This window comes from Cryptotermes secundus, unplaced genomic scaffold, assembly GCF_002891405.2.
Source record: "Cryptotermes secundus unplaced genomic scaffold, Csec_1.0 scaffold1066, whole genome shotgun sequence".
In the NCBI taxonomy this organism is placed as follows: Eukaryota; Metazoa; Arthropoda; class Insecta; order Blattodea; family Kalotermitidae; genus Cryptotermes; species Cryptotermes secundus.
In genome coordinates, this window is record NW_019738984.1 from 595,223 (window position 1) to 611,203 (window position 15,981).

Consider the following 15,981-nt stretch of genomic DNA (forward strand, 5'->3'; position numbering starts at 1 on the left):
AAGGAAAAGAAAATCTATTGTGTTTTCAAAATCTGAATTTTTGTCTTAGGTGTTTTGGAATTCTTATTGTAAAATTTGAATTCATTTTCTTGCTATCCCAATGTGAAGCAGAATCTGCTACGCAACTCACATTACGATGAACTACACAGGGCCGAAAGAAATAGACTTCAAATTAATAAACGGAAATACTTTCTCCTAGAACAACAAAGAAATAATGAAGTAACTCTCAGCCTCTGCTAGGATATCAAAACAGTAGGGACTACGGTATTGAGAATAGGTAAAAACTGAATTTTTCGCGGCAGTAAAAATTGAGATTCTTGTTTAATTTAGATTTAATCATCCTCATTAGTCAAACATTTTACATATGACATGTCATAATGTTTCATAGCCTGAAACTTAAAAAATTAAAACTAAGTTTCATTGACAAAACAACACCGTTACAAAATACAAATACAATTCAAAGATCCAAGTTTCTTAAGATTCATATTATGATAACTAATATGGCGGAACAAGTGCAAATATATAATGAAAATACAGTTATGAACTCAGCTATTTTGACATTCATCATATAGTAATTAATATGGTACATATTCATCTGTCCTACCATATGTCTACAACCCTTTGTTGGGCCTTGGCAACTTTTTCAGTTTCTTAATCTATACACAGTCGTTAAGACTCCTTGGACGGGGATCAGCCCGTCTCAAGGCCTCTACCTACACACAGAACAACACAAACACAAAATAAACGAACACAGATATCCACGCCTAGAGTGGGATTCGAACCCACAACCCCAGTATTTGAGAGGACGAAGGCAGTTCATATCTTAGGTCGCGCGGCCACTGTGATCGGCATGTATAGGGTGTCCGTATGAAAGGTATCCAAAATAAAATCATTGAGTCGCAGAAAGAATTTCAGGTGTTGAAGCCCGTTGATCTTAACATGGTAGACAATGTTCTTCACATAACCCCCCAAGAAAAATTCACTGAGGTTAAATTTAGCGACCCAGGAGGCCAAGCAATTGGTTGATCTCTGCCGATCTATCTCCCAGCCACCTCTCTGTCCAGGTGATTGCTAACATGGTGGCAGAAATGTGGCAGCGTATGCATGTAAGTCGGGCATGAAAATAAGACTTTCGGAGTTTTCCTTTCCGATAACATAAACCGGATACGTGTATTTCAATTAGTTTCCGATATATATATTTTTTGTATTTTGGATACCTTTCATCCGCACACCCGGTGTGTGTCTACACAGTAAAATCTGTGTTGCAATGGAAAGGAAGTCAGTTCCGTTATAAATTTTCGCATTTTTCCGACTTCCTAATTTGATTTGACAGTTTATTAAATAATTTAATTTCCATATTCATTATAACTTTTTTAGAACATTCGTTCTACAAAACCGAACACGTAGAATACAATTTCGGCGTGTATTGTGATGTGGTAATGTAAATTAGTGAAGAAAGCAGTCTGCTTTTACCGGTTCTCACGGTCTCTTCGCTTGCAGATTTCTTATATTTTTTCTTCTACCCTGAAGATGGAGGCGATACGTTCCTCCGAAACATCGGTTAACACCACATATACACGGTGCCAAATCCCAGAAGACTGCTTTCTTCATAGTCACCGCCGTGAAAGCCTCAAATCTTACAATGTAAATTAGTGTTTGTTTCCAACTTCTTATATTTATTCTTATATTAATATTACTTCAATTATATGTATGAGAGAGCTACTAGATATATATTTAGATCCTTACATAACAACCCGCATGCCACGTACTTTCCTTCACCATCGACTATTCTTATAATTCGTTTTCTATAAATTTAAAAATACTTGCGCTTTCAGTAGCTCCACTCAATGTCGACACACGTAACCACAGAGCTAACATGAAGGGATTCGAGTAAAGTGGATGTATCCCCAAAATTACAACATATTACTTTGCTGCTATGCAAATTATAACAAATGCCGGACATATTGGTACAAAAATAATATGAATGCAGATAATTAAATTATTCAATTAAAAATGTTCTCCTAAACGCTTCAAAAGGAAGGAGAATGGAGGAAATGTTATACTTTCATTTGTAATTCAATTAACGACAATATCAGTAACTCAGTCGGTCACAGTGGTTGCGCTGTCTGAGGCATGAACATTCTTCGTCTGCTAGAACACTCGGGTCATGAGTTCCATTCCCACTCGAGTCATCAATGTTGTTTATTCTGTTTTTATGTAGTGGACTTGTGACGAGCTTATCACTCATCCAAGGAGCCCTATTAGATGGATGGATGGATGGATAGATACATAGATAGAAGTACTGGTTATGTATTCATTACTCCGTTGTCTAGGGATTATTTTTTCCTTGGCACTACAGCCCCAGTGGGCCTAGGCCTGCCTCCATGAACTTCTCCGTTCACTTAGGTTTTTCTAGATCTTACACATTCGGAAGGACTCCTTGAGCGGATGATCAGCTCTTCGCAAGGTCTCTACCTGTACACACACACAGAGAAACGCACACACACAAAGTAAACATCCATGCCTTGAGTGGGATTCGAACCTACGATCCCGGTTTCCAAGCGAGCGAAGACAGTACATGCCTTAGACCGCTCGGCTACCGTGACAGGTCTGTCTAGTGATTAGGTCTTGGCATTTTCTCCAAACCAGGCTTAATGATTGTGCAATAGTAATTCGGTAATCAGGAAAGAAGTAGTGGCATTTCCTCCTACCTGGACGAACTGATTCGCTTAGTGGGTGGAGTCAAGTTGGGTTCACTCGGCACGGCGGCCACTGATTGACCTATTTATTGTAAATGCCCCGGGTGATTATGATGATAGATAATTTTGTGGAATGAAGATTTGCAGGGGAAACCGAAGTACTCGGAGAAAACCCGCCCCAGCCCCACTTTATCCACCACAAATCCCACTTGACCAGACGTGGGGTCGAATCCGGGCCGCCGCAGTGGGAAGCCAGCGACTAACCGCTTGAGCTATGGCGCAGCACCGGATGAACTGATAATTCGTCCATTTCTTTCACAGGAATTGAGTCTTAGAATATCCTCTACAGCACACAATGACTGCAGATCACATTGGCCGCGCGGTTTAAGGTATGAACCGTCTTCGCTCACTCAAACCTTGGGATTGTGGGTTCGAATCAAGTTGCATGGATATCTCTGTGCTTTTATTATTTTTACTATCCTGTGTGTAGGTAGCGGCCTAGCGACGGACTGATACCCCGTCCAAGGAGTCCTGCCTTCTATCAAAATTAAAGAAACTGAAATGTAACGAAGTGTTTCGCGGATGCCCTGTGCTCCAAGTGGGAGCAACAGGAATGAATGAATGAATCAGTAAGCCATGTTACATATCATTGAATAACAGGATGATTGTGAATGATGAACTAAATGGGATGTGAAAGGAAGAAGGTGTAGCCTAACTTACGGAACTTATGGAGGAAAACAAAGAAATGTTTCAGGACAATCTGTGTTTCAGGTGCGATTCAAAACTTCAGCACAGAATATATGTCAGAAGAATTACCGCTTCCACGAACTCGTTCGGTGATTGCAGGAAATCGAATAATGAAGCGCTTCATAAATCGTACCCTACACAAAACATTTCAGTTCTATGAAATCAAGGATATGAACGATATACATCCGCACGCGTAGGCTGACAGCCCACCGCACAACCCGAATCCTGAGAGGTCAGAGTAATTATATCAGATAATTTCATCCCTTATACGCGTTTTCTTCCGGGAGTTAAGAGCCTCATCTGCCATTGTATCTGTCAGGGTTTTTCTCCCTAACTTAGGCAAAATATTGAGTATTGATATAAGGTCAGAACTGGGAACATACAAATTTGTTGAGGAATGCAAACAGTTGAAACTAATTTGTTACAATGTGTTGGGAAACGTGTGGCCTAGTAGATATTTTCTCAGTAAGAACCGTGTATGATATTCTTCTCCGTATTAGAATCAGAGTGTAGATTTTCTTAAAAGCCACAGATCCTCGAAAATTTAAACCCTTCCTTCTCCTTTTTGGTTTTCCCAGGCATTTCTTTACTAAAAATATTTTGGTCATATTCCTAAATATACATGTATTTCTTCGTAAAAAAATGCAAGTTTTCACGGTGATAAATATCTATAATCTCCTCGGGCAACAACTGCACCATTTCGGAGAAGTCTGAAGTTTCTGCGACAGTCTCTGTCTTCATTATAGGGAATAATTCGGCTGAGAAGCTGATAACGTCTCATAACCTATTTCTTTGTTTCCCTTTTTCACCTGATCCGACACCACCGTTATGAACATGGACGATTGCAAATTTGGCCGGCTTAAAGCTTTTAATATTAAAGTACTTATGCCATTTAATGATAGGAGAATTATGCGTGCCAGCGAATCTTTTAGGAAGAGCATGACTGAGCACAGAAATAAGAGATTTATACAACTTTTTCGGTAAGACTGGCAAACCTGCTTCTTATACACTGTGCGAAAAACTGATGAAAATGTCAGGGGCTGAAATAATTACTACCCACGTCCATTTTTAAGGCATAGGTCGTTTGAATCATAGTTATTTGGATTAATATGGCAATGAATATCGACATAGCGCCCATGTTCGAAAGCTTACACTGACATTCGTGAGGGGCATAATGAAACTGATTAAATCTAGCTCATCATGGTGTCGTAATGTCATTTGCCAATGCGTATATATTTTGGTGACGTGAAATTGAGGAATGAAAACATGTAATCTCCCTATCAGATGCCATATTCAATCATCTCAAATTAATTGCCCAATTCTGCTGTTGGCGTTGAAGGCAGTAGTGCAAGAGGAGGAAAGGACATTAGCCTTTGCATGTTTCCAGCATTATTAATCCCATATCGGAAGTTATATTCATGGTCTATTAACCCTTTAAAGACTACATTCCTTCTAACGATATTAATACAAATTCAGTTCGTACCTCACAAGATACACATTACGTCTCCTCTACGTAGACCAGCCGGTTAACGCTGTTTAAGGAAAAAGTCGCTATTTATTGTGAGAACCACACGAAACACAGAAACACACTCTGTGGGCAGAATGCAGAGTTTGGTATTTTAAAGCCGGTGGTATATATCGTAACCACTGTGCTTTAAAGGGTTCCTGTGGTGTGTTGTCTCCGTTATAAAATCCCACCGTAACGGCAGTTATTTTTAAACTCCGGTTGTTCTATCCATGGAAAGTTCCTCGTGTTAACTTCTGAATAGTAGAATATTTGAGAAATTAGCCCTCTGCCATTCTGCATATTTTTAGCTTTTAAATATATTGCAGATCTAAATGTACTATTACAAACGAAAAATAATCAGTATAAATGTACATCTTCGGCTTTCGTGAATATGTGAAGTAGAACGTTGAATATATGGCAACTTGGCGACAAACATTATGGTTCAGGGTTAGTAACTTTTATGGGTTTCGAATACATTTATACAGAACTGGATCCAGTACCAATGCCAATTCCGGAATTTACCTAGATATGTACAATTAAAGATAATGTTTTCCCTGTGCTTAAATTATTAAGCTCCACACCATGAAGAATATATGGAGGGGAGTAGAGGTATAGCTCCACTACTCTTGACTTCAACATTGGATGGATATGAACTGTCAGCTTCACGCTTCGGCCGTTTTACCCCCGGGTATAGAGTTGAAAATTAGGCTGAGTGTTCTCCAGACTCAGTCTGGGAAACGATCCCCGGCCGTCCACCCCGAAGAGAATAGCTATACCGACTACGCTATCCTGAAAATCTGATGGGAACACAAAAGGACATAGAAAGTAGAGTAGCTGTCCTGGCTGAGATTAGAACCAGTTTCCCCCCGACTACAATCTGGAAGCGTTGCCTCTTGAAATAATCTGTTCGTTCAGAAGGATTTCACTTAGAACCTGTCAGGATATTATTAAAACAACCATCTCTACAATAACAAAGAAAGAAGAATGCAGAAATACATTTATCTGATTTTCTCAACCAGCAATAATGTCAGACTGAAGTTTAAGAGGGATATTTAACGGAGATTTAAGGGAGATACCTAGTGTGCTGCTAGGAAAGGATTGAACATATCGACTTATGACATCAGAACTGATTCGAATACAGGATGTAGAGGTGAATGAAATTCACAAAAAAAGAATTTCGTGTAATATGCATGTGTTTTTTACTCGTATTATGAGCAGTTCGTAACAAAATGAACAATGTTCTGAGTAATGTTCATTTAAAATAAGCATAAGCTTTACATGTTACTGACACAGATACAAAAATTCGTCCTGCGAACAACGTAGAAATGTATATCAAACTCTGCTGAGAACTTACAGACTGACAGGAAGGCATGTGTAATTTGTTCAAATCGCAATAATGTTACATCCTTCAAGAAGAAGAAATAAATAATTTAAATTTTATTACTATCATGTAGCTTATTCCCTGTATATACCTTAATTTTCGTTTTCATAACCTAGGCCACATCGCTTCTTGGACCTTCCAAATTTATTGCCCAAATAGATATCGAGTTCTATTAACGCGGTAGCTGATCACTAATCTCCATATAGCGTAGAAGTTAAGAATTCATAGAGTCAAATATTTTAATGTGAAAATAAAATGGTTTGTCTTTACTGTTTTGGCCACTACGGACAATCATCAAAAGACAAAGCTACAACCTATAAGGAAATACTTTGTTTGTATGACGAATGTAGGCTGTCATAAGAGGATTTCTACAAGCATTAGGAAACAAAATTAGACTAGTCAACCACAGCACGCCCCACACACTAGCATGTACTATAACGGATTACACCGAATAGCATTCCACACATTGACAAAGCTTCCAACTTCACAATAGTATTGTGACATGTTGAGCTATGGATGACGCCCCTCCCCCTCCAGCCAGCCGTGATGCACCGAGCGAAGCCGAAGTGAGCCGATGTTAGTCGAGTCCTAGCATCCTGGTCGCTAGGCAACGCGAGTCAACAGCGATGACGTCACCAAGTGTACCGCGGGTTGCTAGGCAGCACGGGTAAACAAGATTGCGAGAGACGACGGTGGTAACAGCGGTTACTACCGCTAGCGTTACTAGCAACACAGCGCCAGGCAACAAGGGTGCCTATTACGTGGCCGTTTTCCGTATTGTCCGATCGAGGCTACATGAGGAGCAGCGAAGGCTATTCACAGTTAGTCCTGGAGCTACCTCCGAGTCAGTCCTCGAGTTAGCCAGCAACTAGTCAGTTGTATTGTGGCATTTGGAGTGTACTAATTGTGATACTGCAGATAGCAGTAATCGTAAATCTGTAAGTTGGGTGATTGTTAAGTGCGAATGTGAAATAAAATTCGCTACATAAAATACGGCGTGAAGTTATTTGTCGCGTCATACACCCAATACGCGACAGTATATTCAACGTAATCAGCAGCAGAAAAAGTATGGCCACCATTGTGTACTCATACAAGAATTTTAAATACTGATGTTGATTAATTCTTTCAACTATAAGCTTTATTTCTTTGTGCTCTTGATTGTGCCTTCTGAAGACGGCCAGTTGTGGCAGCAACAGGTAAAGACAGTCTTTATATTGTAGCGGATTTGATCAACGCGTTGCCAGGAAACAGCTCTTTAAACACGGTCCAACACTCAACAGTAGAGGGAGCTGTGTTTTCTGTAGATCCTACCGACGCGCTAATAGACTGGCTGGATAGCGATCACGTGGTATGTGTTTACTGTAGGTTAATGTCTGTTCCTGACGGAATTCGTTGAGGGCAAAACCCGTGTGTAGGCGGGGTCGAATACCTCCACCGTGACCCTTCGAGTCGTAGGAGGCGACAAAATGGGAAGTCTCAAATCTGAGACAGTAAAATAGGGTCATCAGTCCCAAGGGACTCGGACCCGAGAAAGACTGCGCTGGGAAGGACCAGCAGCATATACTAAAGACAGACCCATCCTCTCGTCAGAGTGGGCGCCCCACAAAAACAAGACCGTAACTGTCAAAGAGTAATAAATATCTGGTCATGAGTAACAGATGGGGCTCGACACCAAGATTTACTGACTGACTCACCGTCAGTCGCAATGTGACTATGACTTTGACGTTCAGGGCAGTTACGAGTTACGAGCTACGAGTGAGTAGTAGCGGTAGAAGCACGCAAACATGAGGACAGCAGCAAGGCGGAACAGTAGAGTATGTACTTCAGTGAGAATGTTACAGTGCTTGTGTTATAATTCCATGAAGACCAGTGCAGATAGACTGAAGAAATTAGTGTGCAGTGACTGTAAATTGTGTAAAGCAGCAAGTGTGTAATAATTAATTGTAGTTACTACCTGGAGGTGTTTAATAAATCTAATTACCAATTCAAACCTCGTATTTAGTCACCAATACACGTGAACATATTCTGATATTAAAGTTGTTGCACTCGATAGACCTTGTTACTCGTTCATGTATCAAGAATTGTTATATTTCAAGATGCCCCTTATGAAGACCGAAGAGTTATACCTCCAGTCTTTCATATTTCTTCATAGTGCGATGCTTAATTAATCCCAGGAAAAACTAACCTTACTTTTTCAAGTGTAGCGGGTTGCTCGTGACTTTTAAGACGGGTTCTTGATTGGATGATTGGATTGACACCTCACACGCAGCACTCGGAACTACAGGCTATTACATCGCCTTCGCTGATCCTCATTCTTTACAGTTCACCGACACACACGCAATAGGTTTCTCAGTCTTCAGCAGCCGTATGCAGGCAACGGATTTTTAAGAGTCTCACTGTCACTTCAGATTAGGTATGAAGTCTTCTTTTCGTAGTATAATTCCTTTCTTCTTATTATTCTTAAACTGCCAATTCCGAAGACTTGGCTCAATTCAATTTCTCTGTTGCTTCTCGAAATTCGACTCAATTCTATGCTGCTGCTGCTGCTGCTAATGAAAGTCAAAGTCACATTGCGACTAACAGTCGTCACCCAGTCAATCTTCGTGTCGAGTCAAATCTGGGGCTTATGACCAGATATTTATTACCGTTTGACAGTTTCGGCCTTTTTCTTTTGTGGGGCGCCCTCTCTGATGAGAGGACCGGTCTGTCTTTTGTCAGAGTCTGCTGTTGTTAGCTTCGGAATTCTTCTTTATAACCACTTTGAACGGACCGCTCAGAAAATACAGCATCTCTATTTTTGGGAAACCTTTCTTACAGCACCATTGCATAGCAACGGAAGTTATTCGATTGTTGGTTGCGTATTCGATGTCGCTGGAATGTGTTTACCGAGTCGTGTCCTAGCAACGTACGTCTATTCTGACTTAATTATTCCGGCTTTCAGGCGTCATGTCACATCTATCATTCGTCTTGCAGTCTTAGCGCTGCTTATAAAATTTGCTTTAACACTGACCCACGTGTACTTATGCTGTTTGCATAACATTATGATTTTATACGCTTCAGTTATTTCTGTACGCCGGCCACGGTCATTATTCCACTTTATCTGAGTGTTCGCTTGCAAAGTGTGTAGCAGCTACAACAGGCGTGAACTGTACCTTCCGTGGTACTAGCGGGGTGACTGCACAGATGAAGAGAGATGGCACATTAAAATAGCAGTGTCATAACCCTTCCACGAGGGTTGCGATAAGAATGCCAACGAGAGCATCAATCACCTTCAGGACCTGTTTAGGAGATGCAGGAGCACGTGCTGCTAACTGGCTCCTAGGCTGCTTAACTTTGGATATTACTCGTAGATGAGGATTCTTGCTAACAGCAAGTTCAGAATGCCTTACATGTCCCTCTCCTACTTAAGACTGGAGAATTATAGTAACAAAATTAATAATTTTGGCTGTTATTTTTATGGTCCTGAAATTAGGTTTCTGAGTCCAAGGGAAGAATATAGTTGTAGCGACAAAGACCTTCTTATGCAGTCATCCCTAGGAGTTATCCACTGCTAAGCAACGACTCAATAATGAAGATTTCCATGGAAGCAAACGAAGAAAAAGCAACAACAGAACAACAGAGTCAGATGTGAGCTACAAGATCAGAACGAAACTCTTTTAAGGAAGGACGTTGTCCAGGATGGATGGACCTTATTCAACCAACCTTCCTGCAATCAGAAACCTGGAACCTTAAATCTTTCAACTGAAGTTCGTCTGCATATTCTGTATAATGACAATAAATATTGTACAGAAAATTAACAAGTGGTTGTCTCTTCAAGTAACGACAATCCCACAAGAAATTAAGGATGTCTGAAAACAGGTTGCTGAGAGGGATTTCTAGATCTAAGAGAAAATAACTAACAGAAAGCTGGAGAAAACTACATAATAGAGAGCTAAATAATTTTTACTGTTCTCCAAATAAAGCAATTATTATCACGATTGAATAAGTGAGTATCATATTTGCGGAGCATATAGCGTACAAAATGAAGCGCGTAGATCCGTTACTAGGTAGCGACAAATTTACAAACAGTTTCCCATGACAATGAGTTCATGCTCATCATTAGAGGAACTGTTTGAAAAGGCGTTTTCTATGTAGTCCCTGTTGATGTGTTATAATTGAGACGAATTTAGAAGTTAGTCAGTTTTAAGGGAGTGTGGGAAGAGAAGAGAGCCGGTGCAGTTGAGAGCCAGCGGACAACGAAATAAGTGTGGAAGATGAAGAAAGTCCACTATTAGAAGCCGTTACCAGGGAACCACTGGTGATTACTAATTACACTTTAAAATATTTGGCATGTGCTGCAGTAATTTTTAAATTATGGAGATCAGCGACAGCGCTATAATTAATTAATTGTAGTCATGAGTCAGGTGTTATAGCGGTCAATAAATCCAAACTCCGTCTACAGTCACACTTCATCATGTGACAATAAAATACATGTGAAATGTGTTAGAAATGTTAAGGGCAAAATCTGAATGGAAGAGACCACTTGATAGACCTAGCAGCAGGTGAGAGAATAATATTTAAATAAATAGGTTTGAGGATACTGGTTTGATTAATTTAATATATGATGGTGTGTAGCTGCTAAATATTTTGAACATGATAATGGATCTTCGGTTTCCATAAAATGCAAGGAATGTTTTAATTATCGGAACAACTATTACTTTCTGAACAAGGGGTTTGTTCCAGAATATCAGTTGAATATGGCGGCATGCAACATTCCTTTGTTTCTCATTAGATTCAGGAAGCGCTGAAACATTGTACAGCATTCAATTTTCTGCCGCAGTTGGCTGGGCGTATGGACAGGATGAAGCAAACAAAGAATGAATTCAGAATTTTGATTAGGAAATGTTTGATAAATGTCGATTTCGAATATATAATAAGAGAAGATTGGAGAATTGATGATGAAAGGTACGAGCATGTTTCGGTGATAGCAACAGGGAGAAATTTAAGAACTTTGCGAGACAATACTCCTACAGGCTGACACAGTCCTGGCAGACCGCATAAAAATACTCGTACAGTGACTCACAATGTGGAAATCACAGACTCTTGGATAAACTTGAAGAGAAGATATTAGGAGAATCATAGGGAGATGAATGTGAGGATAGCAATGGACTGAAGGGGATTAAGGTCATGTGTAATGGCAGAATTAGTTATTAGCTTTGTTGAATCTGCACGTTTTGCTTCCTGATCGTTATTTGGTTATCATTTCATAGATCAGATTGTGTAGAATAAGATAGAAGTAATCAGAGTATATAGGAATTCGCAAGAGGGCAGCCATGGTATACCTTGACATGCTGTCCCTATATTTTCTTACGGCTACTGAAGATAGCTACGAAAACTAACATGATAATTTGTAACTTGGCGAGATTCGAACGGAGGGCATTTCAAATACAAGTCTGTTGTGTTACCAATAAATTAAATATATGCCAAACCTGTACCGCCATCTATTGATCTGAAAGTGCACCCGCGAATATCAATCGTAATGAAACATACGGTGAGCCTATCAGATCCCAAAGACATCTCCTACAAGTTGCTAATTTCCTTGCTAAAAATGGTAAATCATGTATGGTAGAAATTCCCATGCCTGGTTGGCCGAACAGGTTTATCGAACACGTCATCTGGAGCGAATCCTTGTGTTTGTTATACGTGCTATCAGTTTAAATTTGCAAAATCCTGCCTACAGTGCGACCTACACGTACAATAAGATTTCTTTCATTAATATGCCGCACCACTTTCGATTTTTGGCCTGCTTTTCTTATTTGGAAAAAATAGAAGCAGACGCACTAGATCACCTTGCAGCCTGTGTGTCTGTGTATCCCCTGCTAACAACTTTTGAATTCCTGAACCAATCTGTAAGGAACTTCGTAAGTATATCATGGCACATTAGCCCATCTCAACGGTGTACCTAGTAAATTCCTTTCATCAGTATGTGTGTCTGTTTGCTCATCTCTCTGTCGTTGCTAGGCAACGTTATAACAGCAACAAGTACACAAGCAACAATAGGATAATTATGGGGCTCGTCGTTTTCTTTGAGGTCCATCTTATATAAAAGGGAAGCAGGCGATTATATTTTCCCAGAACTTAATGTGTTACGTTTTTCTATATAGGTTTGTATATACGTATTTATACTGATATAATTATGTATATGTATATACATACATACATGGGGGCAAGCGGTAGCGTAGTTGGTTGAGACACTATGCTACAAGCCGGAAGGTTGCGGGATCGACTCCCGATGAGGTATATATATATTTTTCAATTTACCTAATGCTTCCAGCCGCACTATGGCACTGGGGTCGACTCAGCCTCTAGCAGAAACGAGTACCAGGAATATTCCTGGGGATAAAGGGCGGCCGGCAAGTAAGCCTGACAACCTCACGGCCATCTATGAGCCGATACTCTAGAAAAATGTGGGAGCCTCAACATCTCACAATCCTATGGGCCTCCATGGTCTGTTACAGGATAGCTTTACCTTTTTTTAATACAAAAGTTGAACAGGGAACACATAGACACACATAAGGAGATCAATGTTATCTAAAAAAAAGCTCTTTTTTCTTCGCATGGAGAAGGAAATTAGGTGAGGAGATGTGTCCCGCGACGCATACGTGTGTACCGATGGACGCCCATTAGACTCAAAAGGCTGTACCAGTAGTTCTGCTTCCGGTTTCTAAACCATTGGTGTCACACAGCTTCCTGTGGAAGCAGCAGTATCTCTTCCCACATGAAAACCACGACTTCACTTTTTCCGAATATAATTTGCAGAGAGATTTGTGTGTCCGAAATTAACAGGTTGGTGACGACCGTACAATCGGATTAGCTGAAATGGCTCTCTTTATGTTTCCGCTGATAATGGGTCCTCGCGATTGACACCGCGAGCTCTGTACTACATGGGCTTCAGCAAGGAAACACGGAACGTACAAATGAAGTTAACAAGAAGCTTGTTAAATTTATTCTTCACTGAATACAATTAGGATGATATAATCATAGAGCATAAAATGACCGGGATTGTAGCACGCACTAGCACATGCAATTTTAGTCCTAGAACCTGAAAAGAAGTTACTACTTGGAAGACAAAGGCTTATCTGAGAGAAAAATATTAAAATAAATCTCAAAGCATATGGCATTAAATTGTGGACTGAATTTCTGTAGCCTATGATTGGTCAAATGAGGCTGGGGTTCTTGTTAACTCAATAATGAACCTTCAGGTTGCACTAACTTCATGTAGCGCGGTGGTATTTGTATCACCTACTTTAACATTAAATAATCAGAATTTTCTCTGCATATATTAATTGCATGGTTCCTTAGTTCTCAAAATAAACAGTGATTTCTTCTCTACACGTCATTAACCGACTGAACTTGGTGACTGGAGATTTGGCGTGCCATTTTTATTGACTTTCTAATTGCAGGCTGCATATGCCTAATGCATACCTGATCACCCTTTTATAGGATTATTAAATTTGTGATTTTGTGCGTTGTGACACTGTGTAAAATTGGGGAAGGTTATGACGTAGCACCTAGCGATATTTGACGTAACGTCCTAACATTTTATGCTGTAATATATGTCTAAAAACACAGCTTCTACAGAAGTTAATGCGTTATGCAATGCTGGTCCAAAATAATATTTGAAAAGTTACATAATACCTTTATTTAGTTTTGGCTTTGATCACGAATAGCAGGCGTATCATTCGAGACTTTTACAGAAATATATCTGTAACATGCCTGTAAATTTAGTATAATACAATGAATTTATAATTAGAACGATCAAGTCAAGGAGGATGAGGTGGGCAGGGCATGTAGCACGAATGGAGAAGAGGAATGCATATAGGATATTGGTGAGAAAGCCAGAAGGAAAGAGACTACTGGGAAGACAAAGGCATAGGTGGGTGGACAATATTAAAGTGATCTTAGAGAGATAGGGCTCAGGATAGCGACTAGTGGAGGGCTCTAGTGAACACGGTAATGAACTTTCGAGTTCCATAAAATGCTGGGAAATTCTTGACTAACTGCAGAATTGGCGGATCCTTAAGAAGAGCTCAATTCCCTGAGTAAGTAAGTAAGCATGGAAACAATGAATTTGCAATACTATCACTTATAAAGATGACAGAAAATGTGAGGTTAAATCTGGAATAGGATTCATATCGGCTACAGTAAAAGTTATATATAGATATTGGTCACTGAATTTCGGAATTATTAATATTTCCCTTATGGTCGCTATGTACTTAAGAAAAGTTGGAGTCTTAAATTCCTCAGATATTTCTTTTGTCCTTCTCTTCATAATGAATTTGTTTATAATAACAAAGATATGATATATTTCACCATTCCTTCAGCGACAATACACATGTCAAGAGAAATCAGTTATCATACACATCTTACGACAAAGAAGTGACCTTGCAGAAGCGAAAGAGGAAGGACAAACAAACCTAATATTGGAGCCTGGACGCCCTGAGTTTCCTGTCTTTGAATCGTGAGCAGGGAACACAAACCACACTTGCAGTACTGAAGATCGGGTACAAATACGTGCAATATTGGATAACTTGTCTCTTATTGATCTCCTACGCTCTGCAACATTCGTGACGTCACAGTGAGTTAAGTTTAAGGCGCTCTAAATACATTACGTATATTTCGAACTAAGAAAATTTCAACGAAATACTGAATATTTACAAAGAATTTTCTGATTTGAATGTTGTATTGTCAGCATCTATAGTGAAACAAGTTCGGAAATACACGCTGTGCAGCGTGATAATATTGGGACCTTCTTTCGTATTATGTTTAATTACATCGAAACCTGCTATATGTACATAAAAGCGCACTGAACTTAGCGTTTATATTTTTTCTACAACCGTTGTTAGAAACGTTTTATTCAGATAAACATGCAAGGATTTACTTTCGAGGTAGTTCAAATTTAACCAAAACTAGAATAACAGTTTCCCCTGTGCTTAATCAATTAATTAAGCACCACGTCATGAATTCGTATCGGGGAGTAGAGGTTTATCTCCATCATGCTTGATCTCGGAATTAGATGGAATTGAGTGCCAGGGTTCACACCCCTGTTTCTTTACTCCAGTACCCAGTGTGTAGGAAGCTGTGTGGGCCCTAGAGTCAGTTTGGAATCTATAGAGTAGAGAAAAATTTCTCCTGCCTGGAATTGAACCCCGACCGTCCAGCCCGTAACCCGTCGCTATACTGACTGAACTACCATAGCTCCAACAAAACTGCGATGTTTTAACAAATTTTAGTGGGGATCGTCATTATCCAGTTTCACGAAAACCCGCTCAACAGTTCTCAAGATATTTAATCAGGCAGTGGACAGACGAGCAGATAAGGGAAGCTAACAGTCAAATTCCCGAAACTTATGATTACCAACATGGAATCATTCTAGAAATTGTCAATTCACTTTAGAGAGACACCCTCTATTAGACATTTCCATTGTTGCTGCAAGTGCTGAGATATTCATGGTGGTTATTTTAAGATTTCGGTCTCTTAGGTTGACACAACATACAGTTTTGTGATTGCATATTTTCATTTTGAAGGAACATGGTTCCTATTCCCGTATAACCACTCTCACATCCCGAAGGTAGTAACAGGATATTCCTCCGAAGCCTCAGTTTCCG

At 39.8% G+C, this 15,981-nt stretch overlaps 1 protein-coding gene and 1 long non-coding RNA gene across 2 annotated transcripts in view; one reads left to right on the forward strand and one right to left on the reverse strand.

Moving 5' to 3' along the window:
• Positions 1–15,981, reverse strand: part of LOC111871543 (acetylcholine receptor subunit beta-like 1) — a 160,498-nt gene that overhangs the window by 70,346 nt on the left and 74,171 nt on the right. The window lies entirely within an intron of this gene.
• The window catches only part of LOC111871544, a 148,414-nt gene that overhangs the window by 66,493 nt on the left and 65,940 nt on the right, over positions 1–15,981 (forward strand). The gene's annotated exons all lie outside the window — the stretch shown is intronic.